The 23726-nt window shown below is 33.1% G+C and overlaps 1 protein-coding gene across 3 annotated transcripts in view; it reads left to right on the plus strand.

Annotated features, from left to right (window-relative positions):
• Ten-m (teneurin transmembrane protein Ten-m) overlaps positions 1 to 23726 on the plus strand; it is an 800533-nt gene that overhangs the window by 429512 nt on the left and 347295 nt on the right. The window lies entirely within an intron of this gene.

The raw sequence follows: 23726 nt of genomic DNA on the forward strand, positions 1-23726 counted from the left end.
GGTGAAAATGACTTCCTTGATAGAAAGACATTGTGTTAGAAATAATAACATAATTAAGTTTTTTTATGTTTTTATTCGTATTGACAATTGCATTAGGGATGTCATAGGTCGAAACTGATTTTGTTGTTGAATATAATTTTGGAAATCGATACGATCAAAAAATTATATTATCTTTTCGATAAATAATATTAGATAGATTCCTAAATTTTATGAATTTTCAGTTTTCAATAAAACATAATTCAATTAAATATATTATATGTACATAATTTAGTACCTATAGGTATAATGGATAAAAGGGTTGTAAATCTAGTGACAGAGCATGCATAGTTCTTTCAGCAGACAAGACGCCACCAAACGATATACGAACGTTTTTAGTAATAATAAGGAATAATATTTATTAAAGGTACCTATATAATTAATATAAAAAATTAGTCATTCAATTTGCTCGTCTGGATGTTTACACTTTGAGTATGTAATAAAATAACTTTACAACCCTTTGAAAAATTATTCAAAAACACATTACAGCCCGCCTGCCCGTTCATAAAAGCTCGATGCAGGATAATACATGAGCCCTGTGGGAATTGGCCACGCGCTCTGATGGGTCATGTTGCAAGCGAGACTTCTGTTTTTTTATTATGTCGCGATAATTATACCGACAAATCAGTGCTTTCGCTTTGTACAAACCAGACCTTTTATAATTTATTTTTGCTGTGTCTATAACCACCAAATACCATAAATTTACACATTTTTTATATTCAATGGTTTCGAAATTGCACAACAAAATTTATTGCCGACGACAAATAATATACACAAGTTTTAATACTTATTGATAATTGTGTTATATGTACGTAGGTACTATCAATGCACTTGAAATATTATGAATATTCTTTTAATGGTGGATATACACGTAACACTAGACAGACATGATACATTGCAGTAGATACTAGATAGATACCTAAGACATTTTCAGAAAATTGTAGACTAAAAATAGTAAGGGTGGCAAGTCTGCTTATGTGCAGTATTTTTCTTGGGTATGTTACAATTTGCTGGTTTACATGTCTCTTTTGTAGTTTACCCATTTGGACCTTAATATGTGTCAGCCAGATATTTTACGGAATGATTCTAGGATTCCTCCGAATAAAAAGGTTGCGTAGTATTGTAGTAGACTGACTAACCACTATTGTAGATCATATTATAACAAGTTTATTAATTATTACAATCAACGTACGAGGGTGGGTCAATAAGTCCTTAGAAAAGCCGACAGGTGGCGCGACTAGTACTGTAAGCGGTTTGTTTTCATGCAGCGGCACTACCGATTCAGTATGCTGCGAAGTTTCAATCAGATTGGTCGGGTTGTTGTGTGTTTCTCGTACATTTAAAGAAAAATTTGCTTGTGGAAAATGGAAAAATGGAAAATGGAGAAAATTGAGTTTAGAGCTGTTATTAAACATTTTAATATAAAAGGGTTAACAGCAAAGGAAATAAAAAATGAGCTGGATTTAGTTCACGGCATATCTGCTCCTTCACTTGCAACTATTTATAACTGGTTAAATGAATTTAAACGTGGTCGTACATCAGCAAAGGATGAACCACGCTCAGGACGTCCTGTAGAGGTGACTACACCAGAAATGATCAATAAAATCCACGAAATGGTGTTAAGTGACCGAAGATTAAAGTTGAGTGAGATAATTGAGGTTACAGGGATCTCAAAAGGTAGCGTCATTTCTATTTTACATGACAAATTGGGCATGAAAAATATTTCTGCAAGATGGGTGCCGCGTTTGCTCACAGTCGACAATTTAAACGCAATAGGGTGGTGGCCTCTAAAGCCCTGTTGTCGCTCATGCAACGCAATCCGGATGAATTTTTTCGTCGCTTTGTGACTATAGATGAAATATGGATACACCACTATACTCCCAAGACGAAATAACAGTCAAAGCAGTAGATTGCGAAGGCAAACCATGTCAAAAGAAGGCGAAAACCGTAAAATCAGCTGGTAAGGTTATGGCTACTGTATTTTGGGATGCACGTGAAATTATTTTCGTTGACTATTTGGAAAAAGGAAAAACAATAACAGGGGATTATTATGCATCTTTACTGGACCAGCTAAAAAACAAAATTGAAGAAAAACGGCCTCATTTAAACAGGAAAAAAATCCTCTTTCATCAAGACAATGCCCGTGTTCACACATGTTTACGATCAATGGCTAAAATTGAAGAATTGAAGTTCGAATTGGTCGACCACCCACCGTATTCGCCAGATTTAGCCCCCAGTGACTTTTTCCTTTTCCCAAACTTAAAAAAATGGCTAAGTGGACAACGTTTTTTTTCAAATGAAGAAGTCATCGATCGGACAAATGCTTATTTTGAGGACCTTCCGAAAATTTATTTTTCTGACGGTTTAAAAAAAATGAGAAACGTCTAACAAGATGTATTGAGCTCCAAGGAGATTATGTTGAGAAATAAAAAAAAATACAAAAATAAAAACTGTTTTAATGCTTTTTTCTAAGGCATTATTGACCCACCCTCGTATTCTAAAAAAATTGCACCTTAATAATTTTAAACTTTAAAATTATTTGATGGAGTTCAAAATGATAATTTAGTGGCTAGAATATTAAATCCTGAATTGCTGTGTGTATTTTAATAATAAAAATTAATCACTTAAGTAACTGAATAAACGAAATAAAATAGACGCTTAGTACCAAAAAGGTTAATCTGCTAGTGATTTTAATGAATAATTCGTTTATTTTTCATAAAAGCACTATTTTATTAGCTTCTCAATAGATTTAACATACAATCGTAATGTCATTAGAAAAATAAAAATTTCAATTTACAATTAAACATTGTAAGAAAAACACGTTTAAACAATGATTAATTTCTTAAAAAAGGACTAAGTGCCGTTCTTTATATCGAAAAAGAAGAACTAAGTCTCATGACACATATTAACTAAACAGCACTTAGTGCCTATTTTTAAAATAATCACGCTGTTTCTTACACCCAAAGCCATATTTGAATGTCCATAGATGCTCTAATATATTTTTTGGTACTTGGACATGGATAGCACATAGAAAATTTCTGCATACTCACTTTTTTTGCGATTTTAGGGCACTTAGTGCCTATTTTATTTCATGTATTCAAACTGTATAAATTATTTTTATTTTTTATAAATTATGCCGATTAAAATATTATTAATACACATAACAACATTAAGTTTTATTATTAGAATGATAAAATTATTGCCCATTGTTAAATTCTTTTAGTGTTTAAAACCTGTGAAAAATCAGTTACGCGTGTAAATACCAGGATCTGACCATCTCGTCGAGGATGAAATGTCAAGTTTAAGCTGATTAATGTTTGTTTTATACCACACTTCCGTTTCGTTTTGTCATCATTCTGTTCTAACGAGGTCCATCGCATTTTTCTGCATAAAAAGCGACCGTTAGCCACCATTCCCCCCGCACTACCTTATGCACAGCGGCGTGCATCTGGTTATTTTTCACAATAAATATTTAAAAGTCTTTGCCAACCATTGTAGATGACTGCTTATATCAAAAAAAAAACTTACAAAAGCCTGAGCTCAAAGAAAGTGGCGCCGGTATGGCGATGGTGGCTGGCGGAAGGCTTATGTAGCACGGTTAATTCATACAGCATGAGGACTTCCCACATTTATCCGCAGCTAAGTCGTTTTATACCATCATCAGATCAGTTATTTTCTCAAATTATCTGCGAGAGTAGATCGACGACATAGTATATTTTTAATTTTTTTCTGAAAACTTACCGCGAAAATTCAACCAATAAATGTTTCAGATCGATATCACGTGTTGATATGTAGGTAAAATATAATATTAATTCAAATAAATGAGACGTTATCTTGTGTTGTGAAATAAATTATTTACAGATGGTAATTTCACACTTTTGGACATTTTCTGTATAGTCAAAATAGCTTACTTATAGGTATAATATGTCCTAATTTATCTATATCTGATAAGAGATTTGTTTTCCGCAGTGACTACATTATTCTAATAATAATTATTGATTACTATATTTAACATTCTTCTAAATGGATTATTGATTTTGTAGATTATATTATTATCATCAATAAAATAATCACAATTAATCGTCTACGCCTACATGACCGACCTTTCGCTGGCGTTACATACCTTACGCCGTATCAAATGTGTAGAAAACAGTCGGTATGGCTGTGTGGGGTATAAAAGAAGCATCTATACATAAAAAAATCAGCAATAGACAGCGTTAATGGGCGCGCAAACTGATATTTCAATGTCACGAAATTGCTCGAAAGTGTTAATTATTTACTCTATTATCGAAGTTTTATCAGCCAGTCAATTTTAAACAATTATGATGGAACATTTTTTTCTCCAATTCAAAAAAACTATTTATTGCAACAAAGAAAAACAAATTACGTGCATTTTTAGCAGCGTTTTAAATGCATATATTAGGTAGATACTATCTAATATTCATTGTATCTCTTACAACTAATGTTTGCACTAAAATTAGAACCACTGTCACACCAGCATGCAAAGTGTATGTGAACAAATAAATTTAAAAAAAAATATATAAATCTTTGAACTATTCATTCAGTTGCCATTCCATCGTTGCCATGCCACTGTCCTGTTCCCAGTGTTACAGAATTAGCATTCAATGTACTGAAATTAAATATTCAGGACGCTCGTCCTCCGGCTTGTAATTTGGCGTTTTGTTTGCGGCGAAGTGGGGAGCGGGATCTGCGGGCTCGTCGGCGTGGGACAAAGGGGGGAGAGGGACGCACATTGGGTCAGATTCCGCGTCATGATAAATATTTCACAATAACCGAGTTTGCAGGAATTATTGTGTGAGCGGTAGCATACATGCCAAGTCCGCCAAATATGTTGCCGCTGTTATCAAAAGCACACAAGACAATAGAGAGAATTTGAATATTCGGTGACCTTGATGAGAATTTCGTATATAATTATTCAAGCGATAATTATTATAATTGAATAATCATAGCAGCAATGTAATGAATTCAGTCATAAGAGAGGATTCATATTATGCTACTTTCAAAGTTAATAATATAAGTGTATATTATATTATATCTACCTCATTTGAATATACCTATATATATGGTGGCGCTTTTAGCAGTGGACTGTATACTTTTAATGTGATAAAGGATTCTGGTACTAGGGGAGGGGAGTTAACAGGATGCCAGACACTGACCTTTTATGATGTTGATGATGGCTCCGTAGTCTGGTTGCACTATCACTCGCGCGGTATGGTCTGTTGGGTTACTCGGTGGGAGGTACTTAACGGTACACTGTTGATGGATGATATATGAGGTTGTATGAGTAATGAGAGCCGGTATGTCTGTATGATTGAATTAATCAACAAACTGTGTTTTAGCGGTAACAGGCGTACCCACACATTGTCTTGAGCTAACTCTTATATCACTCTGTATAACGCGATGCGGCAACACGTACCCATTCGTTGTCTTGAGCTAACTGAATGTTATTCGCAATTACGGTCGATTCATGACGCATAACTGTCGGTTACTTGGTCTTGTGACAATAATAAATAAGGGAATACATAATTTTTTTAAACTTATTACGCATGTCCATTTCCAATGAATTTATGTTAATAACGATCGAATGTGCAATAGGAATTGAATCTTGAATATGTAAAATACGTGTTCCTATAATTTACTAAGTAGTGATTTATAAAATATATTATTATTTCATTGAGTTTTGAAAGGGAGCATTATAAATTCCTGTTTATTTCCTTAAAAGGCTTACGTTAAAGTCGTTTTTGGATGATGTGATCAAACTTATCATTTTCACGACGAATAAGAAATTGAGTAACTATTTCTTTGTGACAGTGAAAGTGGTGTTGTTTAATTTGTAACATATCGGTGACATTAGCCAATATACGTTTATTCAAAGTGCGGATGATCCAAGTGTTGATATTTTTAAGATACACATTATCATTCCCTTTTTATCGACGCTTTGAAAAATTATTTCATAATATCATGTTGTATTTGGTGTTTAATATTATGTGACTTTTGTTTTATGAGATGCTGAAGATTAAAGAGTAGAAGTGACATACTTAATTAAAAAAATATATTAAAGAGCAGTTTTCACATCTGCGTGAAACAATTAAAACATATAAATACTTTGCGTGAAAAGATAAAATCATTGTATTTCCAATATTAGTGGAGGTACCTATATCCCAAATATCGTTATTATTTTGACAACGGTCTTATATTATTTAGAGTGGTTTAACTAAAAACAGTAATAAACATATAAATAAAAATCAATATCAGAAATCATTAACGCTATTATACCTCAGCTGAGGCATGGTCTAAAAAGATCGTGACTAGGCGATGCGCGGATTGTACAAATGACGCGAGCCGAACGAAATATAATTTGTCATAAAAATCCAACATGCGTCCACTTAATGTTACGTTTATTGTTATATTACTAATAATACTAGTATATTCATTGACATGTTTTCTTTTTCAAGTACATGCGGAACGTTTTTTAGTCATCTTTACACGATTTAAGAATGAATTCCTCCGACGCCATCACAAAACAAATTGACGTACTCACAAGTCACCTATCGCTCTCCGAATGGCAACACGGCCGAAATTACGTCCCACATAGTGTTGAAAATTATTTGCCGTTTCACTTACGTACGCTCTTAACAGAGTCTTAAAAACAGTTATTTAGAATTAACAATCGCATAATAAGTAACGTTGAAGTCAATTTAATCATCTTGGTCACCGTCAAACGTGTATTAGTTCAATCCTCAGTATCTTAATTATTTTCACATATATTTAACTTATAGTTATCGTTGTTATTCAGACGTATACAACTTTATTTATGAAATAAAACTCAAACTTCCTGCACAAAGTTTGCCATTTACAGTTAGTTCCCGGTGCAGTGCAATACGTAGTTCATGAAATCTCTAAAACTAAACCACTTCTGATAAAGCTTTCGTCCGTCTTTTAAGAGTGATGCCTATAAGTTAGCTTTAGAATAACTTTCGTCATCTGCGACAGCTCCTGAAAAACTTCGACCGGTATGCCTAACTTAACTTGTTTGTTCCAGCCAACGTGAAAGATGCTTCACGTCATTTTTCTTAGATTAAGTTACGTCCTACGGCGCGTCGACGGGTAGATTGAATTTGTTTACAAACTTTCTTTCGCTTTCATGGTTGCCAATCAAAGTACGGCGAGTGTGCTGATTGGAAAATGTGTATTCAACGTGAAAATCGTAAAGATAATAATATTAATAAAACGAATTCATTCTGCGTAATTTAATCTACTTAATATCATAATAAGTCTAATGAAAACACTGAAACCTTATTATGTAGACGGAGCCTAAATAAAAAAAACACTTATACATAGCTTATTGAATTTATAGATATCGCCACTCTGAAACATGGGCTTATTTTTAAATGGATGGTATTAATTAAGAAAAATAAGTTAAGGGTATTTTAATAGAAAATATTCTCAAAAATCTTTAGAACAACTTTATAAAATTAGGTATGTATCTACATAGAGAAGAAAAATAAATCATGACATGTAGATGACTAATAACAGATATGAGTCAGTGGAGATTGCTTATGAAGATGTCCACATCTCACCCTAGGATGTTTTGCCGTAGAAGAAGAAGAAGAAGGAGATAATATATGCGTTTAATCGAAAACAATTACCTAATGGGTTAAACAAATAGCTAACAATAATAATTAGGTAAAGTACACCCTGTCAAGGACTATAAATTATGCCTAGAAGTGAAAATACTATAATTTATAAAAATAAACAGGTGGGTATATCTAATAAAAGTAAATAGGCTTCAATTATCGCAGCTTACATAATATAGGTAGATGATAAATAATCCAAGTAAATAAAACCCTTGTCATATTTCTAAGATTTAAAATTTCATTACAAGAGAGATGCATTTCGTTTCCTTCACCAATTCCTGCGGTGGAAGGAAGCTCAGTCAGTGTTTCTTGTGTCAACATCCTCTATTCGTAATATGGTAAGTAGGAGCGGTTGATACAAGAACTGGGGTGGCGAAGGGAGACGAGTTGAAAGAAAAAAAAAAACTTGTAAAGCGTTCTGGGACTCATCATTGCATGCCTTGTCAAATAATATGCGCAAAGCTTTTACTGACCGGAAATATTTTTTCATGAATAGATTTTTTTCAACAGTAGAGTAGGTACCATTTATTTTCTTTAACACAAACTATATTAAATGACAATATGTATTATTACATTGTGTAAAATATTATTGGCTACTTTTTAAAGCTTCGAAGCATTTTATTATTTTTAAATTTTGATATTCAATATTATAATATGGAATTGTATAACTAAAATATAATAACGACATTTTATAGTCCAGTGTATAAGGCATTGGCTTGTCATCCAAATAGCTCCAGGTTTGATTCCCGATGAGGTTACAATACATTTAATCGACTTCTTAATCTGCAAACCGGCTAACTCTATTTGGGCAAATTGTTTAGGAAGCAAGAATTTAAGGTAACGCATTAGTGAAACGCCAAATAATTTTCAACTGTAGGCGCGACGAAATTTCGGACTCGCTGCCATTCAGTGAGAGAATGTCGAGCCAGAAATACGTCACTTTGCTGCGTGATGGCGACGGGTCAATTAATTCTAAAATCGTGTAAAGATGACTAAAAACGTTACCCATTTACTTTAAAAAGAAAACATGTCAATGAATATATTATTATTGTCACTAATAGAACAATAAACAGAACATAAAATGGATGTATGTTGGATTTATATGACAAATAATATTTCGTTTGACAGGCGTCATTTGCACCCGCGACCCGCAATCCGCGCATCGCCTAGCGACGATCTTTTTAGACCGAGCCTCAACTAATGCATGGCCTTAACAATTCCAAATAATACACATAGATTTTTTTTTACAAATTAGCTGCACTATGAATTATTGATACACTATTTTTAGCTTCCCTTTTATATAAATAAAATTTATACTATAAAGAGCGGGGTTGTTCTGTTTACAATACTGGAAATTTGGCACCAGCAGTTGGCTGTTTTGTGTGAAAAATGATAACGCATTTGTTTATTGGTTTAGGTGTTTGAAATTGTGTGAGCATAGAAACATGCTTTATAACAAAATGTCTCATTTTTGGTCAAAAGTGCAGTTAGCTGGTTTGCAGATTAGGCAGTCGTTATGTGATTACTACATTACTGTCATTGCGCCTGATAGCCTGTTGTGGTATTAAAAAATAAATATATTTTTAGTATACGTATAAATTACTACTTACTTACTTAGGGTATGTGCTTATTCATTTGGGCCACCTAGACGGTTTTTAGCGTCTATCCCCTTTATATGAAGTATCTATCTGGAGTGAAGCATGATTGGAGTGAGAGGACCTGGTTTCGGCGGCTTCGCGTCCGACCGAGACCAGGTTTAGGATCTGGGTGAAGGAATCTCTAGTAAGTATATTTAAAAAGTGTTTCTTCTGAACAAACAACAACAAGGACCGCCGCCGTCACAGGCCCCCAACATCTCCCCACCCCACATCTCGCTTCTGTCCGGCTTTGCAGAGTTCAGCGTTCAGCCCGTGGGGTCTGGCGTTCGTCCAGTCCGAATCCAGAGCCGGGGTCATCTTCTTCCGCACCAGCCGGTGCTCCCACGAAGACTGAGAGAAGGCCAAAAAGCAAGATCGGCATCCATAATCGCATCTTTATCGTGTGTTACTTCGGGTCTTAGCCCGTTTGCTCATCAAAATTTGAGCCGCAGAGGGGGGAAAAACTCCGGAGGTGAGCAAGCCCACAACCGGCCAAAAACCCCTCCGCTGTGGTTTTAATCTGTAGGGAGAGAAAATAATATAAGGAAAAAGGATATTTATTTAGGGGAGGGGGGATTTATTAGAAGTAGGGATTCCAATCCCGGGATCCCGAATCCCGGGATCCCGGGATCCCGAGCTATTTTCGATACCCATGAATCCCGGGATTGATGAATATAATCCCGGGATTTCGGGATTGATTTTTTTATCAATTTGTATGGAAAAAAAAATAAAAGCGAAAATATAACAGAAAAAATACTTTTAATAAAAAATAACTACATTAGAAATAAACTGAGTTTGAATGAAGTTTGATTTACACCCATGTTTAGGTAGCCGATTCATTTTATTTTTTCACATAAATTATTAAAAATGAGAAAGATTGGAAAAAAACAATGCTTCGCACTTTTAACAAAGTAATTCCACCATGATAGCATACGTTTTACGGCAATTTCATATTTGGCTGACTAATTAGATTTATGAAGCGGAAAGGCCATAACTACGCCATGATTATTTGCTTTACTATTTTAAATCTCGCTAATCCATTCATTATGTCTTTACTATCAGAAACAGCAATCTCATATTAAATTCACATTATTATTTATATTACAATATTATTTACTCCATTAAACTTGTGTATTTCCAAGATTGAACGTATACAATATTATCAATAAATGTCTTAAATAGAATGAATTATACTAGATTTATTTTTGATCGATTTTATCAATGTTATTTGTAAATATAAAAATTTTATATAAACAATGGAAAAAATGCCGGGATCCCGGGACCAGTCCCGGGATCCCGGGATTGTCAAATCGTAATCCCGAAATCCCGGGATCAGAATTTTGGCTCGGGATTGGATTCCCTAATTAGAAGTACCCTCCTGGGTCGTCTGGACATCTTGGGTGGTGGTCGGTCTAGGTTGAGTGGCAAGGGATCTGTAATCATATAGAGAAGTACAAGAAGTAAAGAATAAACAGAAAGAGAAGTATATAAGGAAAAAGGATATTTTTATTAGTGGAGGGGGGAATTAATAGAAGTACCCTCCTGGGTCATCCGGACATCCTGGGTGTTGATCGGTCTAGGTTGAGTGGCAAGGGATCTGTAATCATATAGAAAAGTACAAGAAGAAAAGAGTATACAAAAAGAGAAGAATATAGGAAAAAAGGATATTTATTTAGGGGAGGGGGGCATTAGTAGAAGTACCCTTCTTGGTCGGTCAAATTAATAGTGAGCGTGTATGTCGTAATGTAATAGGTCTTTAATTGTCGTGTTGGGATGGTTGTTGATGGAGCTGTAGAATTGCTTCGTGAGCTTGAGGATGTGGGTTTGGAGGGTTTCCAAGTTAAGATCGCTGTGGAGTGTGGTGTTCCTGACGAACCAGGGAGCATTGGTGATTGCTCTGTAGATTTATGGTGATTGAAACCGTCTGTTATGTATTCTGTTACGCGCAGCAGTTGATGGTTCGTGGCGTGACCGGATCTGAACCCATGCTGAACGTCTCGTATAAATTAGTACACTAACAGTATTATATAATACACATTATTATTATATAGTATATATGAACGTAGTTATGCAGAATGTAGCCAGTACACAATAATGTCGAGCTGAGATCATCATCAGCCGGGGTCAATTCACTGCTGGATGAAGGCCTCCCTGTGGCCGTTTCGTACCCCTTGGGTACCACCGGATGACGGCATTTGTCCAGCGGCCGTCCTTTCGGCGAGCAATGTGCCCCGCCCATCTCCATTTCAGCTGTTTGGCAACGTCTATTACATCGCGTACTCTTGTCTGCTTCCTAACCCATTCGTTTCTCTTACGGTCCTTTCGCGTGATGCCCAACATGCACCTCTCCATGCCTCGCTGTGTGACTCTTAGGCTTTGGACATCTCTCGTTTTGAGGGTCCACGTCTCGCAGCCATACGTGAGCACGGGTAGCACACATTGGTTGAACACCCTACGCTTAAGACATAATGGTAGGTCACTCTTGAAGATACTGTTCAGACGTCCGAAAGCACTCCATCCCAGCTTTGTTCTTCGAGCAATTTGCTGAGATAATGGCACTTTAACAACAACATTATATTAAAAATGTAAGTATGTAAAATTGTAAATAGTATTTTATTTCAAGTGTAATTTGTTTGCGGCCCTGCTATTTTCAGCAGAACGTAGAGAAAACCTTCTCGCATCTGATCTATATAATTTCTCATTTTTTTTATTTTTTATTTTTTGTGGACTGGCTACTTTCTGCATAACTATGTCCATAGTATGATTAGTACAGGTGGCCTTTGATATTTTAAATAATATAATGTAACAGTTTACAGTATCTGACTTTAAATATGTGGGTACCCCACCGCTCCTTGTAAGAAAGTCTGTCTGGCTCTTTGCGCCGCGAGATAAAGTAAACAATCGGATAATGCGTACGCTGAAGAACGTACGCTAAAGTAAAAAGAAATATTAAGTATCGAGATGAGCCATCCTCGCAGTGCCGCATCATAAGAATTTTGTCATTGGTAATAAACATAGGTGTGACTTGTTTTTATATTGGTAATTAAAATATTTTTTTTATGACTGTACTAGAGGTGGGAAACTGGTCGATTTTGAAGACTAATTATACTTACTACCAGTATAAAAAAATAGTTAGCATCGAAACTTTCAAAATACTTACTAGTATTTGGGATATAGAGCGTTTGGCGTCACGTGAACTTGTCACCATTTCTGTCCTTCACTATACCAACTTTACAACTGGGAAGAAAGAGAGAGCAATGACAGTTGAGTATATCACGGCTCGACATACGTGTATTATCTTATCTCGCTCGCGCGGAGTTTAATGTCAATAGCGTTGAAAGCCTACCAACGCCAACTAGCGAGTCGCGATGATCTCATCGTATGCATTTGAACAAGTTTATTGGGCCACACGTATTGAGTATGGATAGTTTCATGCCGATACTTGAGTACACGAACTGGTGACAGTATTTCCAACTCACCTCTACTGTCCACGTCATCTTTAGATTGGTTAAATATAATATTTAATATACTTGTAAGTATTTATATTTAATAAGTTATCAAACCAATCTATCCTCAATTGCTTTTTTTTTCATTTTGTTCGGTAGATATAAACAGCATACAGTAGCATCGAATACATAATTTAGGGAATGGGATAACTGGGCGCCAGGACAGTTGGGTGCCTCACTGTCAAATGAAATAAATAGACGTCCGTTACAATTGTATACAGAAAGTAGTCGAGGAATTAATTTAATCAGTTTCTATCTAGTACTTATTAGTTTTAATTAATTTTTGCTCTTAAGGCTTTATATAAAAATAAAAGTACTCTCTTCTCGTTGCAACTTAAGTATATGCACAATTAAATAATTATTTACTTGTGCATATTTAAATTCTCACCAAATATTAAATAATAATAGGTATAATAATTTAAATATAAATAATAATATTAAATATATATTTTAAAAGTACCTATAATTCGCGAACGTCTATTTATTTTCGAATTTCATTCGATTGTGTAGCGCCCAGTTGTCCCGGCACCGAATAGTCTTAGGCCCATAATTTATCAGTGGAAGTTTTCCATAAAGCAGATAAGGCGATCGCTTCGTCATAAAGTATGACAATCTTAAAAAGGTCAGTTTATCGCAAAAGAAAGATTTAGGCGTAGGGGGGGGCTCTAAATATGTCAGTTCTTTCGGTTTCCACGACCCTAAAACCACTATTGTTATTTGTATTGACCACACACATATCGATGGTACAATAATTAATCGTTCGATATACTTATATAGGATTGCTATCTCAACATATTGCCAAATAAAAAAGAAACACTGTAGTCAAAATACTATGTATCTTCAGTAATTTTATTATAGTAGGTACTGCCACTTTGAGATGAATTAATTGATCAATGGACTTTATACTAAAAAAGTTACCTACAAAATGTTTGCTTCTCTATATTCTGCAAATACGTAACAAATCAGTCCAAAATCGCATTTGATCTGGCTATATAATCTCATCATTATTATAATATCATGTACCTACCTACTTATCATTTATGAATTAAGCATTTAAAAATATCAGATATTATAGTTCCATATCAAACACCATCCAAAGCACAAATTAAGTAGTTAGTATCCAAAGCGATGACTTTATTTTTGTATTAAAACAATATATTATTACTCAAATAGCTGAATATATAATGGGGCAATTATATGTGTTGATACCACTCTGGAACTACCTGTCTCTCCATCGAGGCTTCTTTCTTGCCGGGCACTTTGTATGAAAATCAGGCTTAGCGGTGGATATTAATATGCCTTTGATACTGCGAAAGTTTTAGCAAGATCTTAGGTAAACGCCGGCGCTTTCTCAGATGAAAATTTGACGCGAAAGCCTATATTGTATGTGTGTTTGGACTGTGCATCATAACAAGCTTTAATAAAAATGAGTTTTTTATGAATACTCACTCAATAGCTTTTATACGAAAGTAATATCTACCGTAAACAGTAATCAAGTAGCGTCGTAAATTATATGAACCTACGCTTTTTTGTGAGAATCAAATTATCTTTGAAGTAACGGCATGTCTATTTTGACAGATAATTGAGTACCTTGGTATCAAAGTGGGACATACGCCACCTCTCACTAAATTCATGTTTTAATTGATTATGGTAGTGCAAGTAATGCTCTTTTCAAAAAATCCACTAAAAGTGTCAAAAACGGTGTTTTCATAGAGATTTTTGAGTTTAAAGTTGGTATGTTATATGAAAAACGGTCACTTTTCACACATGTTTGTCAGTCTCCTGTAAAATTTTGTAAATGGCTTATGTCCCACTTTGATACCAAGGTACTCAATTACATAAAAATGCGCCCAGCTGCTTTATTTACTTACTTTTATATTATATTGAAGACAATTTTATTAAATTTTTGCAGAGTTAATTCATTTTTAGACTGTTTTAGATTTTAATCTGTCCAAAACTCGCTTAAATTCATTATAGTGACGCCAAAACATATTTTAGGTACGTAGATGACATTTATTTAAATACTCAAGAAGTTTAGATCTTGTTTTGTACCTTTATTATTGTTTATTCCGTTATTGCCGACAGTATTCACATCAATCGGATTATGTCACTTGGTCCTTCTTACACTTTTTCTAGTTATTAATATCACTATTTTTTATGGTTTTACAAATCATTAGCAATATTAAAAATATACTTCTTCTTATTGTGCCATCCCCTAGCGGAGGTCGGCCACCATCAAGGCGATCTTATCTTTGTCGTCTGCTACCCGGAACAGTTCGGTGGAGCTGCACTCGTACCAATCACGGAGGTTCTTAAGCCTCGAAATGCGGCGCCGTCCTCTGCTACGCTTCCCATTGATCTTTCCTTGAATGACGAGCTAGGGAATGCTGTATTAAAAAAAATATATATATACACTTAACAACAATTTTGCCTTAAGGCGAAACATAGGTATACTTAATTTGATTTAAAATATGGTAAATATGTTTCGCAAGAATAGGTTTATTCTTCGCATCATTACACATTAAATATTACAATACCTTTTTAATCATCATAATCTCAATTTAATTTAGTCAGAGAGGTATCTCTTCAATAATTAAAATGATTGATGAAGAAGCCGCTTACTCTATATATTTTTACCCAAAATATCTTACATCAGACCAACTGGAAGAGATGTTTCTTTTGATATGTAATCGACAGGAAGTGCTTTGCAGTTGAAGTTAAAATGCATCATACGTTTAAGTACGTAGTTAAATATATCTCACGTCCACAAAGTATGTACATATAGATTGGAAGTATAGGTAATACTCAGACGTCTAACCATTCAAAGCATTAGACAGACGAATAGACGCACAATACAATCGCGAAGAGTTGAAATACCATCAGGCTTCAAGTCAATGATAGGATCTTCGAAGTCGCAGGCGCACAATAGAATGGATTTTGTCCATTCCACTCACGACGACATCTTCGTCTGCCTTGTGCACTGCCGACTCCCATGTCCTGTATACATATTTCATAGTATAACACATTCTACTAATATAATATAGTTAATTCCATTAATATTGTTATATGCCTAACGTACAGTTGAACCGATTTATTTGTTAATACAGCCAATAAATTACTCCATAATAATTCAAACACACAAATCTGTTTAACAAGTACATACTATATTAATATTATTAATTGAGAGAGTTTTGAATGAAATATCATTACATATATTTACTAAGTAAATAAATAATATGTACAATCCCTAACGTCATTTTCCGTACCGGAATTTTTGTATTATTTTGTATTGTCTCCTTGCTTCCGATCCCGAAGTTCAATTTTTTTATAATTGATTAATTCCATGACTTTTTTTCGAGAAAAATAACATATTACATAGTCGTAATGATCTAAATAACAATTTACACTAACAGTCGAGAATTTTTAAAGTGTAATGAAATCCACGTTATATCGCCTTCTAAGAACTGCAGTTATAATTTCCATTTATATTATGTCACTTTCGGTTGATTGTAATATTTATATTGTTTCTATTTTTGTCAAAATAAAGAATTCCAAAACTATTTATACTTTAACAACGAAAAAGGTGGCGAAATAACAATTACTTAAGTATATAGCAATATGAACATTCTTTATTCACTATCTTATCATACAAAACATACAAAATAGTGACAATGTAAAAAAAAACTACATTACAACGTTGTAATATCTGACCATGTCCTCTTGTACCCCACCCACAGAACCTATAATTTAAAACCCAAGATCTGAATTGTTTAGGACACTTACATAAGCTTAATAAAAGGATATTATATTATTTTGTAAACACACATTGTCGAACGTGTTATCCTTTTTTAGGTTTGTTGTTTTTTTTTTCATTTAGACACTATTGTAAGACAGCGATACATTTTAAGCCCACCCGCTGAGATTTTGGGTTGAATCCCTTTAGCTCTGTAAAATGGATATTGTAATGTTAATTCAATGCTAAGATGCATTTAAATGTTTTATTTATGACCCAATTAGAAAGAGGTTTATTTCTCTTTCGACATACTTGCAATATAAATTTACTTTTAATTTACCTATTTAAACATAATATGTTTGAAAAGTTATCCTCTTTTTGGTCATTCTCTCTCACCTAAAATCACAATTTTTCTGGAATGCAGTCATCCTTTCTTCAAACAAAACTCTCCACTTACCTATTATTTTCTGACATTTTCTAAACAAGGTGATACATGCCTTCATTTAGATTTTCCACAGTGCCTGCGATTTTCTTTTTATGCTATATTACCTGAATGTCATTCAATCTGACCAACTTGTTTTTTATCCATGAAAACTGTCAACCTAATCAAGTAAGTCATAGTTTATTTAGGGTAAACAAATAGTTTGATATATACAAATAGATCAAACATCATCTTTTATTTCCTGTTCCCGAAATGTAATCCTCTACTTCTACTAGAACCATGTTGCAGAATTTATGATATTGTCAACTCGACTCAAGCCACTACTTTAGGACATACTCGTTCAAAAAGTAAGAATATATTTGTAACAGATGTATCTATTAAAGCATCAAATGGGTATCGCCAACATATCATCCTATATGTCATCTTACGTCATGTAGTTGTATGTTATGTAGTTAGGTGTACACAAAGTACTTACATAATCTAAAAACCAAGATGAAACATAGCTATACATAGATCTGTACTTTCCATTTGTCTTGTCTTGTTGTGGTAGTGGTGATTTGAATTTTACGACACAATTATGATTTAAAAAAAAATACTTTTGATCTTTTAAAAGTTAATTCTTAACCTTTCACTATATTTAAATAACCACCTACCTACATACATATCTTTTTATTTTAAAAACTATTACATCGTTAAAAATGTATGTATACTTGTTTAATCTATTACTTATACTGTTTTGGGCTGTGAAATGCCTCCGGAAGAAAAGAAATCATTTCCATCTAGTCTCACACCTTGTCGAAGTGCATTTTTATGTTTGGTTGAGCTTTATGGGCTATTCTAAGAGTTTATAGGCATACCTAATGTTTTTTAGTTGCATACCAAATATCATTTATCTGAACATGGATAGCTTCAGAAGTTTTTTACTTATCTCAAAAATGGACGTACACATAAAATTGCCAGATAACCAATTATTACCACTTTATTTTTAACATTAAAAATATAATAGTAAACCAAAAAAATAATGTTTTATTACTTACAACATTATTTCAACTCACATGCGATATGTAAATTAGAATATTTATAATATATATAAGTACATATTTAACCATAACATAATAATTTTGAAAACAAATCAACACATGAAAAATATTAATCCACTATCACCATTAAAAAATGCCTTCTAGTTAGTTGCTTAGCTACTCCATATGAATTTTAAATACTAACTTTTTCAATAAACAACGTAGTTACACGATTATTTTTTTAAAACATTTGTTAATTCAAAAGATACATTAAATATTATATTTATAAATTTTACATATTATGGAAAATGTTCTCCTAATTTTCTCCTATATATTGAAAGTAAGTAGGTACCTACCTCAAAATTGGCCGGATTCCTAAAGGTGAAATGATGAAAATAAAACTAAAAGACTATATGTTGTATTTTTCACCTTTTCGAGAGGTAAAACATAAGATAATAAGTTTTTTTTTTGATCACGACGATAAGTAGATAAATCTCAATCACTGTTTTGAGCTGAATGTTCAACAAGTACTTATAGATATCAAAATATAATTGCGAATAACATTTTAAATGTGATAATTTCATTCTTTAGTATATCTGAACAAGTTTTGTTAGATATAATATTATGACTTAAATGACATGAAAATCTTAAATTCCAATGTAAAGGTCGATTTATTGTTGAAATATCGTCCTCAATTTTGTCAGTGAATTATTTGACATTTCCTATAAAACAAAACCATTAAACTTTAACAATCAGCCGTCCAGTCTCATTGGTTTATTTTAAACTTGGTTTTACTACCTCAAACTACGAACTTTATTGTGTTTATATTTAGAGTAGCATAAGCTATTTTAAAACAGCAATTAGGAGGCGACAATCGACCGTCAAATGCCTACCATAGAAAATTATTATTACGAAGAATCGTTAAATGTATAGTAAAAGCACTTTCTTTCTGAACACTTAAATAAACATAGTATTTATGTAGACATAACAATTCTGTAGGTACACAATTTAGACATATTAAGTATTAGTAACTTATTTTATTTACAGTGTGTTAGGTACTTGAGGTTATAATATTATGTGAGTGAGTGTAAATGTATGGATTTATGGGTACGATGACATTACCTGTTTTATCCATGAAATGAGCGATTTAACCTAATTGTAGCAGTTACTTGTTACCTTAATTATTGATAACTGTACATAATTCAGAAGACATTGAAGTAATATATATAATAAAAAAACTAATAATTTTTATTCGTTGTATAATGTCCGTAATATGATAATTTGATTCATTCGAATTTTATTTCAAATGGGTAATAAAAGACTTATGTTGTTTTCACCGTTGACTATTAGTGCTTATTTACACGCCCTTGTAATAAATATACTTTTCATGAGTATTATTAGTCTGAAAATTCGATATTTTTCAGATAAATAATATAATAATACATAACGGTCAGTTTACTTCGAAAATAAAAGGAAAAACAAATATAGATATTGGATTTCCAGTTTAAATAGCGTCATAATGATTTTTATGTATCGAAGCAGTGAGTTTATACAAAAATTTTACCTTGTGTACCTATACAGAGAAGTAAATAAACAATTATAATTATATACACAACTAATAACTTTTTTCGAAGTGGTAAATAAGTTTTCCGTACGTTGTGTAAAATGAGCTCCGTCAGTGTTTATTTCTTTTGATATTATTTTCTAAATTTTGCCAACTTATCAGTGAGAACTTTTACATATCAACTAAATTGATGTCAAGTTTAAAACATATGGCTTAAACTCGAATATAAGTTAACAGAAAAGCGTTAAGTCAAACATGATAGATTCGTGTTGCCTTTCCAGAAGTTAGAGTGGTGTGTATGGAAGCTTTTGCTCTACATTACACCAAAGTCCTATCCTATCATGATGACGCGAGTCTGTTCCTGAGCGAACTTTCGCAGGCAACTTCGACGCAAGCTCGTTTTCAAGACGTCAGTTCTAATTCACTCGAAAATTTTCTATTTAGCTTCACGGAGTTCAGCCTGAAATTTCGTTGCCACGTAATAGCGTGAAAGTGATTCTCTTAACAAGCCTTCAGCTGCGCGTTTTTTTATATATAAAAACAACATGACGTGGGTGGAACAAGACATTACTTGACACACATATTATATATATATATACAACTAATTTCATGAATACTTTGTTAATTATTGTTTAATCGTTAATGTATGTACTATGTCAGACTTGAGATCAATTTTATCAAACATTTAAATAACTTGAAAACACTTCAGATTATATACCCACTAGAAAAAATCATATTTGAAAAAAATACGATGCTCGACGGGTTTAAACCCGCATATCCATTGGTATCGTGCCAATATTCTTTAACCAATTAAGCTGCGAGCCTCCTACCTTATTGGGATAATTTAAACTAGTAGGTCCTACATGGAATGCTCATCAAAATTCGTTATTATTGACTAACTATCGGTTTTTGTTTTTTTAAATCAAGGAATATTAATTACCTTAATTACTAACCGACGTCCGGCTCTCGCCAAATATTTAGTTATAATGTCTACTTGAACTTGCTAACAATTTTTAATAAACCATTTCTTTTATTCAATGTATATAATATCTGAAGTGTTTTCAGGTTATATATGTTCAATAATAATGTATGGAATGTTACATTCTCAAATTGTGAATTATTGTGAATTATTCGTTGAATAAAAGAAATTGTTTATTTAAATATCTATTGACTAATTAAAATTTGACAGATAATAATGACAATGACAGAAGATTATATATTTTTTGCAGTTATTTGTTTTTAAAAAGATCTCTTTTATAAATTTTATCGAATATACTCTATTGTAATAAAGAAATTAATCATTTACACAACCCTTCCTCTAACTTTTTTCTGGTTTCTGGAATCATTCAGTACACGCCTTATTTAAATCGTGCCATTGTTCCGGAATATTCTGTATACCCTGCAGAGGATAGTTCCAATAAAGGGGCGTTACTCCATAATGGTTGATGGATGTTCGAAGATTGGGGTATTGAAGCTTGCTCGAAATGGGAGGGCCGGCGTTTAGATCCTAAAAGAATCATTTATCCGGTATCTGAAATAAACGACCTAAACGACCGTTATTATTATAATAATCTATGGATCGGTGATTTATTTTGTCACCAAAGGCAAAAGCCGAATTTGCTTTATCTAAAAAAACAAATTTTAAAGTAAATCATTTAGGACCTGTGTATAATTCATCATTATATATGTAATTAACTGTCAGTATAAATCACTTCGAACAAAGTTTTTTTTACTACATAGTATATACTGACAACCAATTAATTTAATTAGATTACGGCTGCGATAAACATTATATTACGTATATATTTGTTTTTTTTATGTTTCCAATAACTTAGTTTTATGATTCATAAAAGATGTCGTCCTGATTGTCTTTTTAGTGACTGATGATCTCGATCTCTCAAAAATACTAAACAAGCGAGTTTTAGAGATTTTTCAGTAAATTCTTTTAACCGATTCGGTCACTTTACTGACACGTTTTATGTCTATTTTAGATTTATATATTTGCGTTTTTATGTTTTTCTACTAACATGGCCGCTTTAACAATGATTTTTGTCATGTAAGATTGTGTTCTAGTATATCAATAAGTATAGGTACATAAAACGGAAAAAAACCGAAAAATACAATCCACTTTAAATTAAATGATAATTTAAGCTTATATATGAAGATAAGTTAAATAAACATATGGTTCTGAGAATTAAAAATACTGAACCCCGTGCTACTACTACTATTGTCATTTTTTCTCGAAAGGGGCGACCCATCATACGATCGTGCTAAAGGAATAGTAAACGTTAGCGCATTTCTAATTGATCTATGCACTAGACTCATGCTCTATTTGCATTGAGATGTTTAAAAAGACAACATATTAAGACCAATTTATAATTTTATAAACAAAACTCGTTTCTGAATGTATTTCATAGCATTGAATTTACTTCGTTGGATTTATGTACATTCTTAATGTGTAATCTAGAAGTTATTATTTTTAGATGGAATACTCAGTGTTTCCCGTCAAACACACGCATACAGATTGGCTGGAGTTTATAAATAAAATAAAATAATATCGAATGCAAACGACCCACCGCCCACGTCCCTCATTTGATATTTTGTGCACAGTGCGTGGGTTATTATTTAAACCCCTCCGAGACCGATTTGCCCGGCGTACGAAATGAAAAAGCCTACACACGGAATATGCAATGTGCTTTGTACGGCCCGTTCCTTGGCCGTGAAAGTGTCAAACGAATTGAGTCTTAAATTTGGCGCCAAACTTAATTTGGTTTTGTCCTTAGCAACGAGTTTCAAGACCAAAATACGTTTTGTTATAATATCTACATACGTTAACCAAATTTAAAAGTACGAAAAATGCATCCAATTTAAAAAAGTATACTTTCGTGTCAGCAATAATTTATCGTTGGTAGTTAAAATAATATAGAAGATTATTTAGAATAGTTGGCTCCACAATCTGGTGTGGATTTTGCCCACTTCTTGGGTATCTGTCTAGTTATGTCTGTCTGTCTTGTGATTATGACTCACCAGTTTTGAAGACCCAGCGTAGCTACTTTTTTGAATTCTTCCGACGTAGTTTGCTCATTATAAGCATAATATGATAGTTTTAGCTTTGAAAATAAGTTATAGCATCTCCGAGTCATACCTACTCAAAAAAACATCTTTATCATTCGTTATAATTCTCTCATTCATTCAATTAAAAATATGGTTAGAAATATTACTGATATAAAATCACCATAGCTATCTCAACACAGAAAATATTAAATTTATCTTAAAATACTTTTTTAGACAATAAATTGTTTATTAGCTCTTTGACTCGACACAAATTGAGTGAAAATATAACGTTATGTTAGTTGGACCCAATTATGGAATTCGATCTCACGACCTATTTTAAACAAAGTGACGAGTGTGGTAACCTCTACTCTAGCAAGCATATCTATTATAGCGCCTGTATACGTGCATGGATTTACTTGCAACAATAGTGTGTATTTTAAACTATAGCGATAATAACTTTACTGTTTACACGTAAACAATGTGTCTTCAGAATGTGTCAGACTGTCTCTCCAATCTCATTCTTTAAGCGTATGCGAGGCACGATGTTGTCATTGCATGGTGCTATTTGATAGATTCAGGCAGGTTCGGTTCGGACAGGTTCGTATTTTCTTCTGGCAGGTTTGCCACTATCGTTCTACTGCACATGCTTGTGAACTTTTTTTATCCATTCATGATACTCGCACGATAATACGTACTGTCAGCAGTAAATCCATGCATGTCGCACCGTGAGTATAACCAAGGCATCTGCAAAAGACATATTTTGGATATATTAGGGTTTGAAGTCTTCGTTTTGTTAGGAGAAATAGAGTTGCTAAAAAAAACCATAATATTTGGTTTATATCTACATTATATTGCATGTTCTTTCAGTTACTTCACTCTTACGTTATCAAGTTCATGACTTTTGCAGTTGTTTTGCATTTAATCTCTAAATTGAAAAATTTGCAGATGCCTTGGTTTTAAACTCACTGTGCCATGTGTAAACGAGGTATTAGTTTATTATTATAAACATTTTTTTAAAGAAATATAGTAAGACAACTGATAATTTTAATTTTGCTATAAATTGAGGAAATTTATGAT

Source organism: Rhyacophila brunnea, unplaced genomic scaffold (assembly GCF_057557595.1).
Source record: "Rhyacophila brunnea isolate RB1 unplaced genomic scaffold, BYU_Rbru_1.0 scaffold_8, whole genome shotgun sequence".
Lineage (NCBI taxonomy): Eukaryota > Metazoa > Arthropoda > Insecta > Trichoptera > Rhyacophilidae > Rhyacophila > Rhyacophila brunnea.